Source organism: Benincasa hispida, chromosome 4 (genome assembly GCF_027475165.1).
Source record: "Benincasa hispida cultivar pf3 chromosome 4, pf3_genome.v1.1, whole genome shotgun sequence".
In the NCBI taxonomy this organism is placed as follows: domain Eukaryota; kingdom Viridiplantae; phylum Streptophyta; class Magnoliopsida; order Cucurbitales; family Cucurbitaceae; genus Benincasa; species Benincasa hispida.
Window position 1 is genome coordinate 20,928,788 of NC_143481.1, and position 20,970 is coordinate 20,949,757.

General features: G+C 38.4%; 1 pseudogene; it reads right to left on the minus strand.

The window, feature by feature from the left end:
• Nucleotides 1-4,684: 4,684 nt before the first annotated feature.
• LOC150036568 (uncharacterized) lies at nucleotides 4,685-6,662 on the minus strand (annotated as a pseudogene).
• Nucleotides 6,663-20,970: the final 14,308 nt, after the last annotated feature.

The following is a 20,970-nucleotide window of genomic DNA, read 5'->3' on the forward strand; positions in this document are numbered from 1 at the left end:
TAAGAAGTTGGTGAAAAGTGGACTTCTAAAGAGTTTAGAAGAAAACTCCTTGCTAGTATATGAATCATGCCTTGAAGGCAAGATGACCAAACGACCTTTTACTGGAAAAGGTTACAAAGCCAAGGAAGCCTTGGAGCTTGTACATTCAGACCTCTGTGGTCCAATGAATGTTAGAGCTCGAGGTGGGTATGAATATGTCATCTCTTTCATAGATGATTATTCAAGGTTTGGGTATCTCCTCCTAATGCAACGTAAGTCTGAAACTCTTGACAAGATCAAGGAGATAAGGCTGAAGTTGAAAACTTGTTAGGTAAGAAGATAAAAACACTATGATCTGATCATGGTGGAGAGTATATGGACCTCCAATTCCATAACTATATGATAGAACATGGGATTGCATCCCAACTCTCGGCCCTAGGTACACCTCAGTAGAATGGTGTATCAGAAAGGAGAAATATGACCTTGTTGGACATGGTTCGGTCTATGATGAGTTATGCTCATCTTCCAGACTCATTTTGGGGTTATGCAGTGTAGACTGCATGTTATATCCTGAACAACGTTCCCTCAAAAAGTATTTCTAAAACACCTATTGAGTTATGGAGAGGCCGTAAAGGTAGTTTACGCCACTTCAACATTTAGAGCTATCTAGCACATGTGCTAGGGACTAACCCAAAGAAGTTGGAACCACAATCGAAGGTTTGCCTCTTTGTGGGCTACCCCAAGGAAAGAAGAGGAGGATACTTTTATGATCCGAGTGAGAACAAAGTGTTTGTTTCCACTAATGCTATCTTCTTGGAAGAAAATCATATGAGGGATCATAAGCCACGAAGTAAGCTCGTTTTACGTGAGATCTCAAGTGAAACTGAGATTGCTGAGGGTTCAATAAGATTTGTTGAACTGTCTGACAAGTCAACAAAAGTTGTTGAGGTCGAGACGTCTAGTTAACCAGCTCGAGGGTTGAGACTGCCTCAACGTAGTGGGAGGGTTATGTGATGACACGTAGAAATGCATGTTAGCTTAGACCTTTTACTTAGAATTATGAAGGTGGTTAGGCAGAATATTCGGCAATCATGTTAGGAATTCACGAGAAAATGAGTTTGCGTCGATCAGCATGTCGAATCTCAGACAACCCGTTATTTTGCGTTAATTATGCGTTCAATGTTCTATTTTTGTAGCTAATACTGGAAACGAACCCATCAGATCGCTACATGGGTTTGAAAGCCCAAACCGTCATTACGAATGATGGGGTCGAGGATCCATTGTCTTTTAATAAAGCAATGAAAGATGTTGACAAAGATGAATGGGTTAAGGCCATGAACCAGGAAATAAAGTCTATGTACTTCAATAACGTCTGGGATCTTGTTAATCCACCTGATGAGGTAAGACCTATTGGGTGTAGATGGAAAGATGCAAACCTTAGGGAGTTGACTATGAGGAAACTTTCTCACCTGTTGTCATGCTTAAGTCTATCAGGATTCTCCTATCCATAGCCACATTTTATGATTATGAAATATGACAAATGGACGTCAAAACTGCCTTTCTGAATGGTAATCTTGAGGTGACCATCTATATGACTCAACCAGAGGGGTTCGTAGTTCCAGATCAAGAGCAAAGAGTTTGCAAGCTTAATAGGTCCATTTATGGGCTGAAACAAGCATCTCGATCTTGGAACATCAGATTTGACACTGCTGTCAAGTCGTTTGGCTTTGACCCGAACGTTGATGAGTCTTGTGTTTACAAAAAGATCATCAATAGCTCAGTAGCTTTCCTAGTACTGTATGTGGATGAAATCCTACTCATTGGGAATGATGTAGGATATCTGACTGACATTAAGAGTTGGCTAGCTACCCAGTTCCAAATGAAAGATTTGGGTGAGGCACAATATGTTCTCGGGATCCAGATCATTCGAGATCGCAAGAACAAATGGTTAGCCATGTCTCAGGCATCATACATTGATCAAATGTTGATCAGGTATAGGATACAGAATTCCAAGAGAGGTTTGTTAACTTTCAGGCATGGGATCGTTCTGTTTAAGGATCAATGTCCTAAGACACCTCAAGAGGTTGAGGAGATGAAACGGATTCCCTATGCTTATGTTGTAGGAAGCTTGATGTATGCAATGTTGTGTACCAGACCCGACATTTGCTATGCAGTAGGGATTGTCAGTCGATATCAGTCTAATCCAGGATTTGATCACTGGATGGCGGTCAAGACGATCCTCAAATATCTTCGAAGAATGAAGGACTACATGCTTGTATATGTATATAAAGATCTGATCCTTACAGGATACACGGACTCTAACTTTCAGACCGATCGAGATTCTCGCAAATCAACATTGAGGTCAGTGTTTACTCTGAATGGAGGGGCTGTAGTTTGGCGAAGCATCAAGCAAGGATACATCGCGGACTCCACCATGGAAGTCGAATACTTAGCGGCTTGTGAAGCAGCTAAAGAGGCTGTTTAGCTGAGGAAGTTCCTTACAGATTTGGAAGTTGTTCCAAATATGCATTTGCCTATCACTCATTATTGTGATAACAATGGCGCTGTGGCAAATTCGAAGGAGCCTCGGAGTCATCGTCGGGGTAAGCATATAGAACAGAAATATCACCTGATCAGGGAGATTGTGCGTCGATCAGATCGCATCGGAGCACAACATTGCTGATCCCTTTACAAAGGCCCATAAGTGATAAGTGGGTATCCCAACTTCCCTTAAACTGAAGGACGCATGCTCTCAACATATCTTCTAAGGTCTGGATGGTCCTCTCTGACTAACCATCTGTCTGGGGATGAAACGTTGTACTGAACTTCAACTTTGTTCCCATTGCTTTCTGCATACTAGGTCAAAACTTAGAAGTAAATCTCCGATCCCTATCTAAAACTATAGACACTGGCACTCCATGCTGACTCACAATCTTGTCGATGTATAGCTTAGCTAGCTGATCTAGTGTAGACATCGTTTTAATCGATATAAACCGCGCTGTCTTGGTGAGTCTGTCTACTATTACCCATATACCATCATGTCCACCAGTAGTACAAGGTAATCCAAACAGAAAATCCATGGTAATATGATCCCACTTCCACTCTGGCACTGGCAATGGATTAAGAAGTCCTCCTGACCTTTGTCTCACTAGTTTAACCTGTTGGCAAATCAAACATTTATCAACATATTCGGCTATCTCTTGCTTCATATCAAGCCACCAATAAGTTTTCTTCAAAGTTCTGTACATCTTGGTGCTTCCTGGATGCATAGCATAAGCTGAACTGTGAGCTTCCTCTAGTATAGCACCCTTAAGCTCACTAATACTTAGAACGCATAGTCTTCAGTCTTCTCTGCTTAACTATGGCTCCGTCTGCTCTCAACTCAAATTTTGCCTCTAGGCCTTGCTTGGACTTTGCAAGAATCTTCTGTAAGTTACTATCCTCTGGCTGTCTTCTCACAATCTCTGCTACTAGAGAAGACCTAACCTAAAATTGAGCTAAAAGACTCCCTAAACACTCTACAGTCACAACCGCCCTGAAACCTCTTAACTCACTTAGCAAGGTTGCTCGAATACCACACAAGGCACTATTCGGAAGTCTCGACTTACTTCTTAATGTATCTGCCACTACATTAGCCTTACCCGGATGGTATTCAATGGTACAGTCATAGTCTTGAATCAGTTCTAGCCATTGCCTCTGTCTCAGATTCAGCTCTTTTTTATCAAAGATATACTTCAGGCTCTTATGATATATGAAAATGTGGCACTTCTCACCGAATAAATAATGTCTCCAGATCTTCAGTGCTAAAACAACTGTTGCTAGCTCAAGATCATGGGTAGGGTAATTACACTCATGCTTCTTCAACTGCCTTGAAGCATAAGCTATTACCTTTCCTTCCTGTATAAGCACGCAACCTAATCCTTGCCTCGAAGCGTCACAATAGATCACATACTCCTCCCCTGTTATAGGAAGTATCAGAATAGGTGTTGTCACTAATCTTTTCTTCAGCTCTTGGAAACTCTGTTCGCATTTATTCAACCACTCAAACTTAGCATTCTTCCTTGTCAAAGCTGTCAAAGGTAATGCTAATCGTGAGAAATCCTCAACAAAACGTCTGTAGTATCCGGCCAGGCCTAGGAAACTATGTATCTCTGTTGCACTAGCTGGTCTCTCCCAGTTGACAACAGCTTCCACTTTCTGCGGATCAACACTAACTCCGTCCGTTGAAACTACATGCCCTAAGAACACTACCTGTTTCAACCAGAACTCACATTTGCTGAACTTAGCATACAACTGTTTATTACATAGTGTTTGTAGAACAATCCTTAGATGTTCCTCATGGGCTTTCCTATCAGTTAAGTAAACTAGTATGTTATCGATGAACACTATCACAAACTGATCTAAGTACTGATGGAAGATCTTGTTCATGAGGTCTATGAAAACTGTTGGCGCATTCGTTAAACTGAATGGCATCACTAAAAACTCATAGTGCCCATACCTCGTCCTGAATGTTGTCTTAGGAATATCTGATTCCCTAACCTTTAACTTGTGGTATCTTGAACTCGAATCAATCTTAGAGAACACTACTGCTCCCCTTAACTGGTCAAACAAGTCATCAATGCATGGTAGAGGATACTTGTTACGTATCATGACCTTGTTTAACTGCCTGTAATCAATGCATAATCTGAGGGTACCATCTTTCTTCTTACGAATAACACTGGAGCTCCTCAAGGCGCCTAATGTATCCCTTGTCAACTAGTTCTTGTAACTGCACCTTTAGCTCCTTAAGCTCACTCGGAGCCATTCTAGTATGGCGCCTGTGAAATAGGTGTTGTTCCTGGTAATAATTCAATAGTGAACTCCACCTCTCTATCAGGTGGCAAACCTGATAGATCAGCTGGAAAAACATCAAGAAATTCGTTCACTACAGGAACATCTTCTGGTTTCAGCTTTTCTTCCTACACCTCTACTATGTGTGCAAGAAACGTTGTGCAACCCTTTCTTAACAACTTCTCAACTTTCAGAGCTGAAATCAAACTCGTAGGAATAATCTTCCTCTCACCCCTGAAAACCACTTCATCCAAACCTGGTTTCCTAAAAGTCACTTCCTTCTTATGGCAATCCATAGAAGCATAGTGAGTAAATAAGAAATCCATTCCCAAAATTACATCCAATGCCTACAACTCTAGTGGAAGAAGATCCACTGGCATACTGAGACCTTCTACTAAAACCTCACAATCACGCAGCACTTCATTAACTAGTAAAACGTCACCAACTAGAGTGTATATAACTAAACCCTCAGATAAAGGCTCTAGCATCCTAGTCAGCTTAGTTAGAAACATAATAGAAACAAAGGAATGCGTAGCACCTGGATCTAATAAAACACGTGCAGGTACATTACAAATAAAAATCGTACCAGTAATCACGTCTGATGCATCCCCTGCTTCCTGTTGAGTCATAGTGTAGACTTTTCTCTACTGCCTAGGTCTCCCTACAACTTCATTCTGCTTTGCACCGCTGGTGCCCTCTCCTGCAGCCGCTGAGACTCTCGGCTGCTCAACTGTGTGGGATTCAACACCTTGGTCCCTCTGAACTGCTGCTCTCAGCTGTGGACAGTCTCTCTTGAAATGCCCTGGCTGTTCACATTGGTAACACACACCGACACCAACAAGACACTGACCTCGATGATTCCTGCCACAACTTGCACATGGGGTTCTCCTGGTTTCACTAGCAACGGGCTCCTGACCCATCTGCGGTCTTGTTTCTGAACTAGCAGACTGACTAGGTGCTCTCTGGCTCTGCCTCTGATAGGTACTACCTGAACTCATCTGCCTCGATGACTAGCCACCAGACCGACGCTTAAAGTCTTAACGGCCTGAAGCATTCACTCCAGGTGTGAACCTCCGTTGCTCACGACCTCGAAAACCACTAACTGTTGAAGCCCCATGACTAGGCTCCACTGTTGACTTCTCCTCTGTTATACTTTGCTCCACACATAGGGCAGTCTCTACTAACTGGGAAAAATCCGTCCATTTAGCAATGGTTGTAACCGAGGTCCATATCTCAAAACGCAACCCTCGTTCAAACCTTTGACACCTGTCACTCTCAGATGCCACAATCACATCAGCATACCGTGAAAGCTCGGTATACTTTCTCTCGTACTCGGCCACTGAAAGTGACCCTTATTTCAGCCCCAGGAACTCATCTCTCTTTGCCTCACAATATATGTTAGGATAATACTTGTCTTCGAATATGCCTCTGAAAGTCTGCCAGTCTAACATACGTGCATCACTGCGCCTAGCTAATATGGATTTCCACCATCCCTCTGCCTTCTTCTGCAACAGGAATGTGGCCAATCTGACTTTTCGCTCCTCAGGACAGCTCATCACATCGAAGCATTTCTCAAGCATATTTAACCAAACCTCAATGTCAGCTGGATCTGTGGAACCCTCAAACACTGTGGCTCCTAATTTCTTCAGTCGTTCTATTCAATACATCTTTTTTGGATCACTAGGCCCTACTCTCTCTAGCTTACCCACCTCCTGTGCAGATCTAAAAAACTGCTCGTTTCCTGCTCCAGTCTGCACTCTCGAGGTATTGGTTCCCCTTTCAGATTGACCTTGGGTAGGATCCTGCGTCCTATCCTGATTCTGCCTACGTCTTTTGCTAGTACATGGTGGCATGACTTCTATAACATATCAACACATCTGACATGCTATAGATACTTAACTCAGATGCATGATACTAACTTCTACCCACATTCTAGTCCTGACTGGACTCATTCTTATCCATACTTGGACCATACTATGCTAGTTCTATCTGAACTGACTCAACGTCTAACTATTTACTTCCTAGATTCTTCTAAGCACTAACTGCTCTGTCTCATTTCCCATAGAGCTAACCACTCTGATACCAAGTTGTCACACCCCCTCCCAAACTACCTGCTAGCTTAGTCAAGGAAATGGCATGAAGCCAACAGACATCGTCCTCCTCTAACGATACTTGTTGACCCTGCTGAATCGTTGAACCTGATAAACCTACTAATCTTAGATATAAAATACTTTACATGTAACACAACACAGCGGAACCCCTGAAAACCTTTAGACACACATGAAGTGCAGTCCTGACATAACTCAGTTTGGAAAATAACCTGATAGAGATATCACAACCAAAAACATATCCAACTGTGGTTTACACAACCACGACATCTAGTGCTTACAAAGACATTTACAATACAAACAGACACAATGTACAACTCCACCCACGTATGGAGCTTGATCTGGAAGCTTTTAGCAGAAAACAGACTTTGGCAGTTATCAGGCACCGGGAGCTTGATCTCTACCTAAAAAGTGGGAAAACATTTTCAAAGAGTGAGCTACGAAGCTCAGTTAGTGACTAAATTTAAAACTGTAAATCCGCAAATCAGAACACGTGATAAACCTTTAAATGTATGAATCTGTTCAATCAAAGCGTTAAACATAAACGTGTAATGCTAAAAGCTTTCTCAAATATTCCGCAAGTACGTCATTAAAATCTAGCAAGGCATATCAAGTATATAAAACATTTTAACTAACATGACAAATCAACGTTGTGTAGGGCACGCCCAATACAACCAATGTTTACTAGCTCTACGATGTAAGGGGGCCCGCCCAGCAGTTCCATCATCTTTGTCATAGTAGGGCCCACCCAGCACTCACGACAGCATCGTTGTCACGGAGTACACTCAACGTCAACAACGGAATATAACCTGTGTGCACACGGTACCATATAGCCTCGGGCTCAATATCTCAGTCATGTAGTCAATAAAAGTTTCAGAAAACTACATGAAAATATTAAAACATGTCTGCTTATCTTTATCTTTCGTAAAACTCAAGCTTACTCAGCTTGCTCGTGAAAAACTGAAAATCTTTTAACAGTACTCGCTAATACATACTTTACTTTAAATGATATCGTTTCAACTACTTTTCAGAAATTCAATAATCACGTGCTCGTATATAAACCTCATTAGAAAATCTAAGCTCAAAACTTATGCTTGAAACCATTCATAGAAATAATGTATCATTCATAAGTTCATATTCAAGCATGTAAAGCATTTAAGCATAAATTACAGTTTAGAAATCATTTTCGCAATTCGTTTTGTCACTCACAGTCTTGGCTAGTTCCCTGGTCTATAGACTCGGCCTATTTCCTCTTGGCCTATCAAACAAACTAAAACCGAGCATCAGAACTATAAATTGTCTTGTCTTTCCATGCTCATGAATTCTAAATTCTAGAAGTAAAATCATACTTCACACTTTTTTTCCAGATTTTCCAGATTCAATACCCTAACTTCCAATACTCATAACTTCCTCAATAATTGACCAAAATTAATGTAATATATATAAAATCTTCATTTTGGAACCCTCTACAACTTACCTGAAGGAATAAAAACGAGATTCCCAACGAAGTTTTCCAGAAATCCCCCAAACACAGCAAATACAGATTCGTACTTCTCTGCTACCCTCTACCTTTCTCCTGAAATTAAACCTACTTCTAGTCATTTTTGGCTCATAAATTCTTCATGTAAGTTATAGAAAATTGAATAAGATTTCCAACCATACCCAATTGAGCCTCTAATTCAATTTGTACACTCCAGAATATTCGAAAAACCAGAGAAAACCAGAGATCCTTCTGATTTGCACGAAAATTCTGTGCTCTGTTTTCCTTTTCAAAAACCATTACCTTAACATCAGATTTAGCTCAAGCTTCCTTCATGAAATTTGTTATAAAATGGATTAAATTTCAAGGAAGTCAGGCCTCACCTCTTATTTCTTCTTGTGTAGCTCAAACCGACTTAAAAACCAGAGATAGGCAGGTTGAACCTAGATTCTTCCATGGTTGCACTTGCATGAACTTTTTCCTCCCTTCTTCAACCTCCAACTTGCAGCAAGCTTCTTCTTCCTCTTCCTTCACTCTCTCTCTCGAAATTCTCTGAAAATCTAATGGGAAATGATGGAGAAATGGGCTGATATGAGTTAGGCGGTGGTGGGTTCTCATTTAATACCATTAAGCACCGAATGGGTTCCCATTTCCTTTCATTTTCTTTTTTTTTCTTTATTTCCTTTCTTTTCTTTTCTTTTCTTTATTAATAAATTTCAAAATTATCAAAGACAACCTCAACCAAAAGCTCTGCCATTTTTCTTCAACAATGGAACAACAATAACTTAAATCCAACATCCTAAAATATGTGACAAGAGCAAATAATCCAAGGAAAGTCTCGGGTTTACACTCATAGGCAGGAGTTCCCAAAACACTCATGATTAAGGTTATGTCACCTATGGTCGTTTTAGTGAGATGTAAGTCTCAATTATCAACGATGTTATATAAAGAGACTAATCATCTTGTGGTTCGGTCTTATACAAATTCTTTGTATAGGACACCCCGCTCGAATGTCTCCACATGAATGGTCAGGATCAGACCATCTATAGTAGTTCACAACACTTATAAACCTCTACAAAGCAGGGCGTATCCGTAGTGTCATCAGGATAAAGTATCCCTCCTTTCTTCTTATACTACAGAACTTTTAGGTTATTACTTAAGGCATGATCCACTTGTATATCTCATATACATGCTTAAGTTTACATACAATAACCACGGATCTTTGTTTATTGGATATGAGTAAATGCAAATAAAATAACTCTCATTTTATTATTAACAATGTGTACAGATTTTACAAATTACGAGACTCTGGGAGAATTAGGACACTAATCCCAATAGGTAGTAACTTTCAATTTTTTTTAAGTCTTTCTTAACCATACTTTCATGTCCTCAGGATCTCTCTCATTCGGATATGAAATGGGTTCATTCATGTACCCCTCCTGAACTCAAGTCGTTACAGAGAGAAAAGATGGGAATATTATTTAAAAAAAACATAAATAAATATGATAACTAACTTATCATATTATATTTATATTAAATTATATGTTATATCAAATAACATATAATCTATAGTTTTAATATTGTATCATATACAATATAAACTATAGTTTCTTTTCTCTATTTTATGGCATTTAATATAAATCTCATTTATATTAAATTTAACAACTATGAATCACATTCATAGAAAGAATATTTGAATCTCATTCAAATATTCATTTCATCCCATTTAAACTATAATGTATCAAATACATTATTACAATTATATCAAATATAATTGAAATAATTTAATTATATCATATATAATTGAATCCCTCTATTAATTTGAACAATTCTAATTAATCCAAAAATTGATTCTCAACTAAATTCTTCTGAGCTACCAAAGAGACCTTATGGACTTGTAGCTTGAAGCTCCAGTGATACATGAATAATTAATTAAACTCTTTAATTATGTTATTCACCATCCGTTAACTGTCAGGCACACCACTAAAGACCAACAGCTGCACTCTTTGACCTACAAATATATTTCTGTGTCCATTGGATATAACCAATCAACAGTACGATGACCCTTCACAAATTGCTCGTAAGTACAACTAGGCCAAATTACCGTTTTGCCCTTATAGTTACATCTAACTCCTTAAGTACCACTTATTCCTCTAATGAACAATAGATCATAGTCCTACTATGACTAAAATCCTTTCAGGCTAGAAGAGGGTGTGGCGCCACATTGTTCAAGACCCAGAATCAGTTCTTAAGGGAGCAATTTATCTATTTACCCCTGCTTCGGCGAAGGAGTGAATTTCATCTTGTGTAGTTGTGTTCCCAGCTCCCCAATCAGATGAATCCTCAAAATGGTAGGCTTGTTCGATAATCTGGTCACTCTCACCCATACAAATCAAAGGACCGTCCTCATAGGCAGGAGTTCATAACTCACTTAGGATTCAGGTCATGTTACCTATGGTCATCTTGGTGAAATGCAAGTCTCTATTATGAAAAGTGTTATATAATAAGACTTAACATTTCATGGTTCGGTCTTATACAAACTCATTTGTATAAAATATCTCCGCTCGCATGTCTAATACATGAATGATCAGGATCAGATCATTTGTAGCACTTTACAACAATTGTAACACCTACAAAGCGAGCTATACTCGTGGTGTCACCAAGATAGGTAGCCTTATCTGTATACTACAGACTATTTAGATTATCACTTAAACATGATCCATCTGCATGTCTCTATATATATGTTTAAGGTACAAAGATAATCTTGGACGTTAGTTTATTGACTTGTGGTCAATGCAACTAAAATATCACATATTTTATAGACAAAGTGAATAAAATATCATATATTTTATTAATCACATAAATAGTTTGTTCATACATTGTTTACAAACTATAGAACCCTATGAGATTTAAGACATCAACCCCAATATTAGGTGCATTGCACAATCCAAATGGCATGCAACGAAAAGCAAACGTCCCATATGGACATTAAACGTTGTCTTTTCTTGATCTTCTGGTGCGATCATAATTTGGTTGTACCCCGAGTAGACGTCTAGAAAGTAAAAATAGTCATTCTCCATCAGTTTATCCAGCATTTGATCAATGAAAGGCAAAGGGAAGTGATTTTTTTTGTCGCGACGTTGAGTTTCTGATAATCCATGCAGATTCTCCAATCGGTAACTGTACGCGTTGGTATTAGTTCGTTGTTTTCATTGGGAACGACTATCTTTCCCCCTTTCTTTGGCACACACTGCATTGAGCTGACCCATGTGTTATTTGAGATGGGGTAGAAATTCCAGCATCCAGCCATTTGATGATTTCCTTTTTGACCACTTCCTTCATCGCAAGGTTCAACCTGCGTTGAGCTTCAACAGAGCCCTTCTATCTCTCTTCCAATCTAATTTTGTGCATGCAATAGGATGGGCTTATTCTCTTAATATCAGCAAGGGTCCATCCTATGGCTTTGCTGTACTTTTTTAACACCTCAAGAAGGGTTGCTTCTCTTTCCTTGGTAAGCGTGGATGATATGATGACTGGCAAGTTTTCATTTTTTCCCAAGAAAGCATACTTTAGATGGGTTGGTAACACCTTCAGCTCTAAGACTGGAGGTTGTTCCAGAGAAGTTTTATTCAATCTTTCTTCTTCCTCCATATTCAGCGTTCACAAGTTTTCTATACTATGGTTATCACATTACATGATTCGACTGCGGTGTGGGCCTCCTCCTCTGATTCTTCATTTGTTTCCCAATCAAAGCCGCAAGGCCATTCCTCATCTACATCACATAAGTGTGCTTCATCCAAGTTGTTCATTGCCTTAATGATGCTGAACTTCAACTTTTGACCATTGACATTCATTGCAATCTCTCCCTTGTGCACATCGATCTGAGTTCTCCTAGTGGAGAAGAATGGTCGTCCCAAGATAATAAATACATCTTTATCAACCTCATAATCGAGTATGATGAAGTCCGCAGGAATGATGAATTTATCAACCTTGACCAACACATCTACTAAATTTCCTTCTGGATGAACAAGCGATCGATCTGCTAATTTGAGGGTCACTGATGTGGGTGTGATTCTCCAATCTCCAATTGTTTGAAAATTGACAGGGGCATTAGGTTTATGCTTGACCCTAGATCGCATAGTGCATGCTCAATATAAACTCCTCCAATTAAGTAGGGTATCATAAAACTTCCAAGATCTCTCATTTTTTTAGGAATGATCGCGTTGCTGACCTGCGTTAGAGCCACCATCTCGTACTTCCCTATGCTTCTTTTCTTGGATATAATATCCTTCAAGAACTTAGCATAAGTGGGCATTTTCCCTATTGCCTCAATGAAAGGGATGTTGATATGCAGCTGTTTTAACATTCCCAATAAGTGTTAGTATTGATTTTCATCACTTTTCTTCTTTTTCAACCTTTGTGGAAATTGAGGTGGTTGCACTTCTTGTGTTGTTGATGATGTAGGAGTTGTTGTGGTTATTTTTTCTGGTCCTTGTTCTTTCTTATGAACACTTTCCTTAGACGCATGATCTTTGTCTTGTTGGATTTTAGATTCTTCATATGATTTCCTTTTTACAGCCTTTTTGTCATGCATCCACTCTGTAATGTCACCACTTGATATTGTTCCTTACTTTTGTCATATGGTGAGGAATTTTAGTGGTGCTGGGAAGTACTCCTTGTTGTCTGTTCTTCAACTCTTCTGCAATCTGGCCCATTTATACTTCAAGATTATGAATAGATGTTGCTTGATTTTGAAGAACCGTTTCATTCTTTTGAATGTATTCCATCAGTAAATTTTCTAAAGAAGAGGATGAGAATGACTGAGATGAATTGGTTGTCTGCTGAAATCCGTTTGGTTTTTGTTGAAACCCCGATGGTCCATCTCTATGGGCATTGTGAGTATTGACTTGTGCTTGTTGCCGAATACCACCCCAACAAAAATTCGGATGGTTTCTTCAACAAGGATTATACGTGTTGGAGAAAGGATTGTTTTTAATGAAGTAGACAGATTGAGGATTGCGCGGGCATTCCTCAAAGGAATGAGGTTCTTCGCAAAGGACACAACTTTTGTTGTTCATTTGGGCAATCGAATTCACTTGCCTGCTTTTTGTGTCGGTCTTTGTCGTGCTCATTGCCTGCTTCAAGTTTGTCATCGCATTAACTTGTGTCTACAGAGATGTGATAACGTCATTGTTATGGGTTTTGTTGGTTCTTGACCCATATTCGATTTCCTGCCAGTCTTCATGATTCTTTGAGATCCAATCCAATATATTCTTGGCCTCGATGTAAGTTTTGTCTAGAAGTCCACTTGCTGCTGTAACATTCACAGTGGTATACGATCCTTGAGTTCAAGCCATAGTAAAATCTTTCCATCTGGAGACAATAAGGGAGTCCATTATGCGGACAATCCCTAACCAATCTTTTGAATCTCACCTATGCATCGCTGAGCGTTTCTGATTCTCCTTGTTGAAAGTTTGTGATTAACCTTCTCCTTTTTGAATTTTCCATTGGTGGGAAATATTTTTTCATAAACTTCTCTACCACTTGTTCCCATGAAGTTATTTCCTCTGGTTCAAGCGAGTACGCCCATTTTCTAGCTTCGTCGCATAGTGAAAATGGAAATAGTGTGGGTCATACTTCCTCTGGTGTGATGTTTGAAAATACAAAGGTGTTGCATATTTCGATAAAGCTCCTCAGGTGAGCGTGAGGATCTTCACCACGTCTTCCCCCAAATTGATTGGCCGCTTAAATCATTTGAAGCATTATGGGTTTCATTTCAAATCTTGTTCCATACAAGGTTGGTCGCATGATTCCTGGAGAGAAATCATACAAGTTGGGTGACACATAGTCCTGATGGGTCTATTGAGATTATTTGCCAACAAAATTGGGTTGGCAATTGCTTCATTGTGATTATTTTCCTCTCGTAGTTCCTCCAGGTGGTTCTGCTGTTCGGCCATCCTACGAGCTCTGTTTTGTCTTCTTCTTCAATTCGCTCTCTGTCTTATTCGAAAAGTTCTCTCTATTTTTGGGTCGTATACTGTAATAATGTATCAGCAACAGCAGAAGCAACAAGGATCATCAAGCATTCTAATTCATTAATTTTGGTGAATGATAAAGCATGTTTTTGCATAAACAAGTGAGTTTCATGACATACCTTTGTAAAACTTCTTCAAAGCTTGATCTCAGCTGCAATCTTCTCCAAATCTCACTGCAGACCACCTCAAGATCTTCCCCATTAATCTCTTGGTGCTCTAGATTGAGTTGTGGGACTCAAAACAAGCTTGAATCAAGGGAATATGGAGAAATGCTCACAGCAACAATCTTATTGAAGAACACTTTCTTCACCACAAATTTTCAGCTAAAATTCTCTCGATTGCATGCCTCAAAATTACTCTATTCTTCTTTATTTATTGCAGGTGAACATGCAAAGAAGAATGTTACATGACTTGTAGCTCATGCTTGGAGTTAATGAATAAGAGGAAATGAGTTTTGTGTGAGCATGAAGAAGTTGGATAATGGAATATCTCAATATTCCATTTGTGCATGGTTTTTCAATTTTCTAATTTATCTCAAAATCAAAACTTGGTTTTAAAATCCATTTTGATTTTAAAACTGAAAAATTTATAAAATCAATTTCACAAATAAATTAATTTTTACACATATCCATCTTTATATATTTAAATCATATTTAAATATAAATTCTTTTATTCCGTTTAATTCACGTAATTATATCTCATATAATTACTAATTTCCTTAAATCTAATTTGAACGTTTGAAATTAACTTATCGCGCTGCTCTAGAGCTAATCCATTTATGAGCTAGTAGGGGGACCTCGTGGACCTACAGATCATGGGCTCCAATGATCCGAGATTAATTGGTTAAACTCATTAGACCAAGTTAACCCCCATTCGTTAACTAACGGGTCACTCCCTAAAGCCCATAGTTGCACTCCCCTCACTGTAGATATATTATGTCCACATGTTTTAACCATAATTAGTAGGTCGACCCTTCACAGGTTGTTCATAATAACAACTGGGTCAAATATCTGTTTCACCCCCGAGATTACTCTTTTTCCTCAAGTTCCTACTGATCATCTAATGAACAACTGGTTTGTGATCCAATCACTAAACCAAACTCTCTTAACCTAGTGAGAGGGTGGGGCCCTTTGTTCAAGACCTGGATTTAGTACTTGAGAGAACAACCTTTCTTCTATCCCTAAATCAGGTAGGCATGAACTCCGTCTTGCACCCTATGTCTCCAAAAATCTATTAGGTTTTACCTCTGAAATGGGAGGCTTATTGAGTCGGCGCTGTTGAGCCAACCTTCACCTATGCAAATCTAAGGATAATCCAAAATAAACAGGAGTTCATAGTTAGCTTAGGATTAAAATCGAGTTACCTAGGTCATCTAAGTGAAATAGTCAGTCTTATACAGTAAACAATGTTATAAAGTAAGAGTGACTTATTTCTTGGTCTGATCTTATGCAAACTCATTGCATAAGATGCCCCCACTCCTCATGTCATAACATGTACAAATTAGGATCACATCGTATGTAGCACTATACAACTCTTTGTAACAACTACAGAGTAGGCCGCATCCAATAGTGTTACTAGAATAAGATACACAACCTTATTCATGTATTGTAGATCATTTTGACTATTTACTCGAACCTGATCCACTCTTATGTCTCCACATAAAGTTCAAGTACTCATGTAATGGTCATGGGACTTAGTTTATTGGATTTAGACTTTCATTTATACAATTTATAAAATCAATAATAAATTTATTGATTGTAGAAAATGTTTATCATTTTACAAACTGTGAGTTTTTAGGACACAAAACCCAACATATACAAGCTCGAGAGTATTTCCTTCGCTCATACAATGTTTATGCCTTTCTCGCAATCAAGGTACAATACTCCAGAAAGTCGAGGTTTGCAAAGATCAATAAAAATAGCTTTAGAACACTTAATTACCACAATCCCCGGCAACAGTGCCAAAAACTTTAATACGTTCTATATATGTGATGAAGTAATAATGCTTATGAGATTCAATGCTCAGTTTTCTTTAATCAAACCCAAGTGTAAATTTGACCAAAGTTCCTAGTGAGTCCAAGGTCAAATGTAGGGATTGCTTGTAAGCGTGCAATGAGACTAAAAATATGATCTTAGTGTGAGTTAAAATGTTCAAAGAGATGATCAAATAAGCTAACTTAAACCTAAATATGCGATGAGCATTGTGTTTAAAATGAAGCAGTGTAAGTTGGATAACAGTTATGCGATAGGAGGGTTGAGAAGGATTTTTACTAACTCTTTCTAAACAACTAGATGAAATATGCGATCAAGCTATATACTCAATGTTACGACTAACACTTCTCAGTGTTCTTTGCCACATTATCTTATCTCTAAGATGCATGCGATGGGTGTAGTATGCAAAGAATGTACTTGTTTCTAAGGAACATTTTCTCTTGTTTTATGAGGTCTTAATCTAAATTCTTTCAAATCTAGATTAACTTAGAACAATTTCTCAATTGATTCAAGGAACCAATTAGAACATGCATAAAACAAGTTGATCACATGATTCCTCCAGTTATTTAGTTGTGTTAGCTACAATCTTCTCGAACCATGAAGCAATTTAGCTACATATGATGTTGGTGAAAAAGATAGACAAGATATATAACAAACATGTATTCATACTGCAAATCTGAATTTTTCAATACAAGAAATACAATACAAATACACAAAACAAAGAGAAAGGATCATAGAGTCAAGTCGTGGTTCACAATGTCTTGCTCCTTCGGCTCGTTTTACAGTTGTTTTACTTAGATGATTAAACAGTATTATATTCTTCCCTCCTTAAAATCCCAAGCTCTCATTAAGGAGTTTCTATGGAAAATTGGTTGGGTTTTCTAGCAGAATCCCTTCTCAAGGTATTCTTCCCGTCTCCCACAATGTATCCCACGATATATGTCACGATGTATATTATCGTCCCCTTATGCATGGCATTAGCATGGGTATTTATAGGCGTTCGCGAGCACTTATTTTCTCAAACTCATGATTGCATGATTAAATTCCATATCCTGTTGCGCCCTGCAACGTGTCAAGGGTTCATTGAATCTTCAACAAAGTTTTCCTATCGGCCACCAATGCAACTTGTGATGTGACACCCACCGCCCATGTCATGTCTTGTCTCAACATTGTAGCTTATGCGATCGTCTTTACTTTTCTACTCTGGAAACTCTTGCTTTGAACGCATCAGTGGATATGTGATTGTACGATCCATCTAACTGCTGAAGGATATTCTGTACAGAAGTAGCGAAATTAGTTTGAAATTTAAATATGTTATATATTAGAAGTGTGATCGCATGCTTCGCGTTTTGTATAAATTTATTGGTAAAAATTATCTAAATTTCATGTCTTTGCCTTATTATTTTAAATGAAAGAGATACGATAACTTGAATTTCTACAAGTTATCATAGATGTGTGCGATCGGGTGTGCCTTGCGTTGGTAAGTACGAAAGAAAAGGAACCATGCGTTAGTGATGAGATGGGGTTCTCAGCTTAGTCACCCACTCTAGTGGGCTAACTGTCGAGATTAAGGGAATTAATCCCACTTAGTGGTCTAGCCGACACGATTGGCCTTAAGTTGAAGCATGCAGTCTTTGCTATATAAAGGAAAACCTCAATTTAAGGGGTCGATTTGAATAAAATATTTGTGCTATTAAGGTGATTTTAGAGCCATTTGAACGTGTATTGAGTGTAGTTGAAACTCCAGGACTGCTGGAATGAATCTCCTAAGGATTCAAGTTGAAATCTAAAGAAATCTTTAAGAAGTTCAGGCTCTTGGATGAATTTGGACCAAAAGTAGAGATTGAAGGTTTTCCATCAAACCACAAGGAATTTATAGCTCAAATTTTAAGGTGAGCAAGCTAATACATTTTTAAATAAGTTTGTAGAAGGAAATTTTCCAAGATAAGATCTGGAAAATAAGTTATTCGACTCAAAGATGAATATGGAATTTCAATTTGAATAAGCAGGCAACTGCAACTATTGTGCAAGCAAGCAGCTTAACCCAAGCAGGTTGCAAGCGCACATGAGGAGCTGGTTGAGCACGAGACATGAGTTGAGCTGTGCAGGAGGATGTGCTGAAAGGCGCGAAGGTGTGTGGCGTGAGCTTGAAGCTGTAAGCGTAAGGTTGCGCCAAGTGGCCATTAGCATGCGGTTGGATGAGCGCCTAAGACGTGCGTTGGTGCATAGGTTAAGGCATGATGGTCGCATGATTCAACCTTAGTACTTAAGGATTTTCCTAAGTGTTGGACGCATAGGAAGGTATTTGTTGAACTAGAAAGAGATGTTTAAAGTTAAAAGTTAAGCTTCTTTATGGAAGATAGTCTCACAAGGAGACCATTGGTATTGGCTAAACATGTTATTCATGTCCATAGGGTTAACACAAATTGGAAAGGTTTATCAGCCCTTGGAGGAACGCCCAAGGCTGTGAGTGACAAACTAAGTGTTTTCCTAAATATTTAGTAAACTCATGGTTTAACCAAAAAGAATAGTTTTCATGCTAGCTTTAATGTAAAGTAGGTTAAAATGATAATTTCCAAGCAAACTAAGTTCAGAGGGCTATTAACGCATGCTAGTTTAAAAGGAAGTTTATGAAAGCATGTTCAAGTATTTATATACTTTATGTTATAAGCATGCATTAGAAGTTCATGGCTATGTAATGAAGATGTTTAAGCATATGTTTTATGTTACTATGCTTTTAAGTATACATGTTTTAATGAGTAAGTTTTATGATGAACCTGATACTAAAGGACAGTGAGATTGAGAAGGTATCCAGGTCATAGTACCAAAGGTATGACGGTACTTAGTTATTACCACATGCGCGTAGGTAGAGTTGACGTTGGTAGTGTTAAGGTTACTCAACACTAACTAAGGATGGACGTTGAGGGATTGAGTAAAAGGATTCTCTCTCAACTAAGGGTATAGATGTTTGATGTTTTCTAGCAGTTTCATATTTTAAAGTTTTAAGTATGAGTTTGCTTGGCAGTTTTTAGTTTAAAGCATGATGTTTATGTTAATTGGTCACTCACTGGGCTAGTAGCTTACTCTTTTAAATGTTTTCCGTCTCCCCAAGTAGTGGTCATCTCCTCAGAAGTTAACTGCGTTGCTGCACTACTACTCGAAGGCTCTAGTTAAAGCTCAAGCTAAAGAGAAGTTTTAGGTGTTTACATGTAACTGTCTGGTGTTAAGTTTTGGGACCTACTGAACTCTGTTTCTATATATATGTTGTAATTATTTTGTTTATTGAACCCCGGGTGTTGTTGAAGTTGTTTTAAGTTCTTTAGCTTATTGAATGTTGAGTTTGTATTTCCAGGATTTTCTAAGCAAGTTAAGGATGTTAGTTATGCAGTAAGTGCCACTAAAGGTTGGTAACTACTGCCGTCACATTCTCTTCTAGGATTATTTGTGGTGGTGGTGGGGGGGGGTGCACTGTGACAATTTTTTTGCTCTTAAACTATCTTCTTCTCAAGAGCTCCAAAGATTTTAACTATGGTGCTTGGATGAACTACCACAACTCTCCAAGACCTCTGGAAAAAAAAAACCCTCAAAATTCTCCTAAAGATGGTACTAAGGAAAAGAAAAATGAGAATTCCAAAGCTAATCAATCTACAATCCGAGACGAGGATTTTATTAAAAATTTAGATACAAAATTCGCTGTTCCTTACAAAGATACAAAATACCTTCATTCAAAGAAACATCAAATCTTTTGACCAATACCTTCATTCAAAGAAACATCAAATCTTTTGACCATCTCTAAATCATTTGATAAGCCACTTGTCCCTCTCAAAAAACAAAAATATTGAAAAAGACGCTCAAAATCCATGATTAAATCATCGATAGAGTTACCTTCTCTTACAAATACAAAAGGAAAGTTGACAAATCAATTTATGACAAATTTTGTATCATCTCCTTCATTTGATCATATTTCGGCAAAAAAGCTCAAATCTTCAACACTCTCTCAAACTAAATCATCCCCATCTGAATAAAAAAATGGCAGAGGCTACGCTGTAGTCCCGTTTAGGGATATGAAAATCATTTGTTGGAATGCACGGGGCCTGGGCAACCCGAGTGCTTTAAAAAACCTGAAAGACCTTGTCCAACATAAAAATCCCCATACTTTTTTTTTTCTTTCTGATACAAGATGTGATGAAGAAATAACAAACATAACCAAAATACATTGCAACTTCCAATGATGTTTAATAGTAAGGAGTTCTTGAAAAAAGGGTGGTCTTTGTCTTTTATGGAAAAGTTAGATTGATTCACCAATCGTTCTTATTCATCTCATCATACTGACTCCTCCATATCATGGCAAGGGAAAATCTAGCGTTTTTCTGGTGTCATGGTTATCCTGAAGCCCATGGAAAGATCCTAACATGGGACCTCCTTCATAGACTCCACAACTTTGATGACTCTCCCTAATTTATTAGAGGTGAATTAAGTGAAATTCTTATAGATAAAGAAAAATAAGGTGGTCCCCCAAACAGAAGGAGAGCTCTCTTTGATTTTCG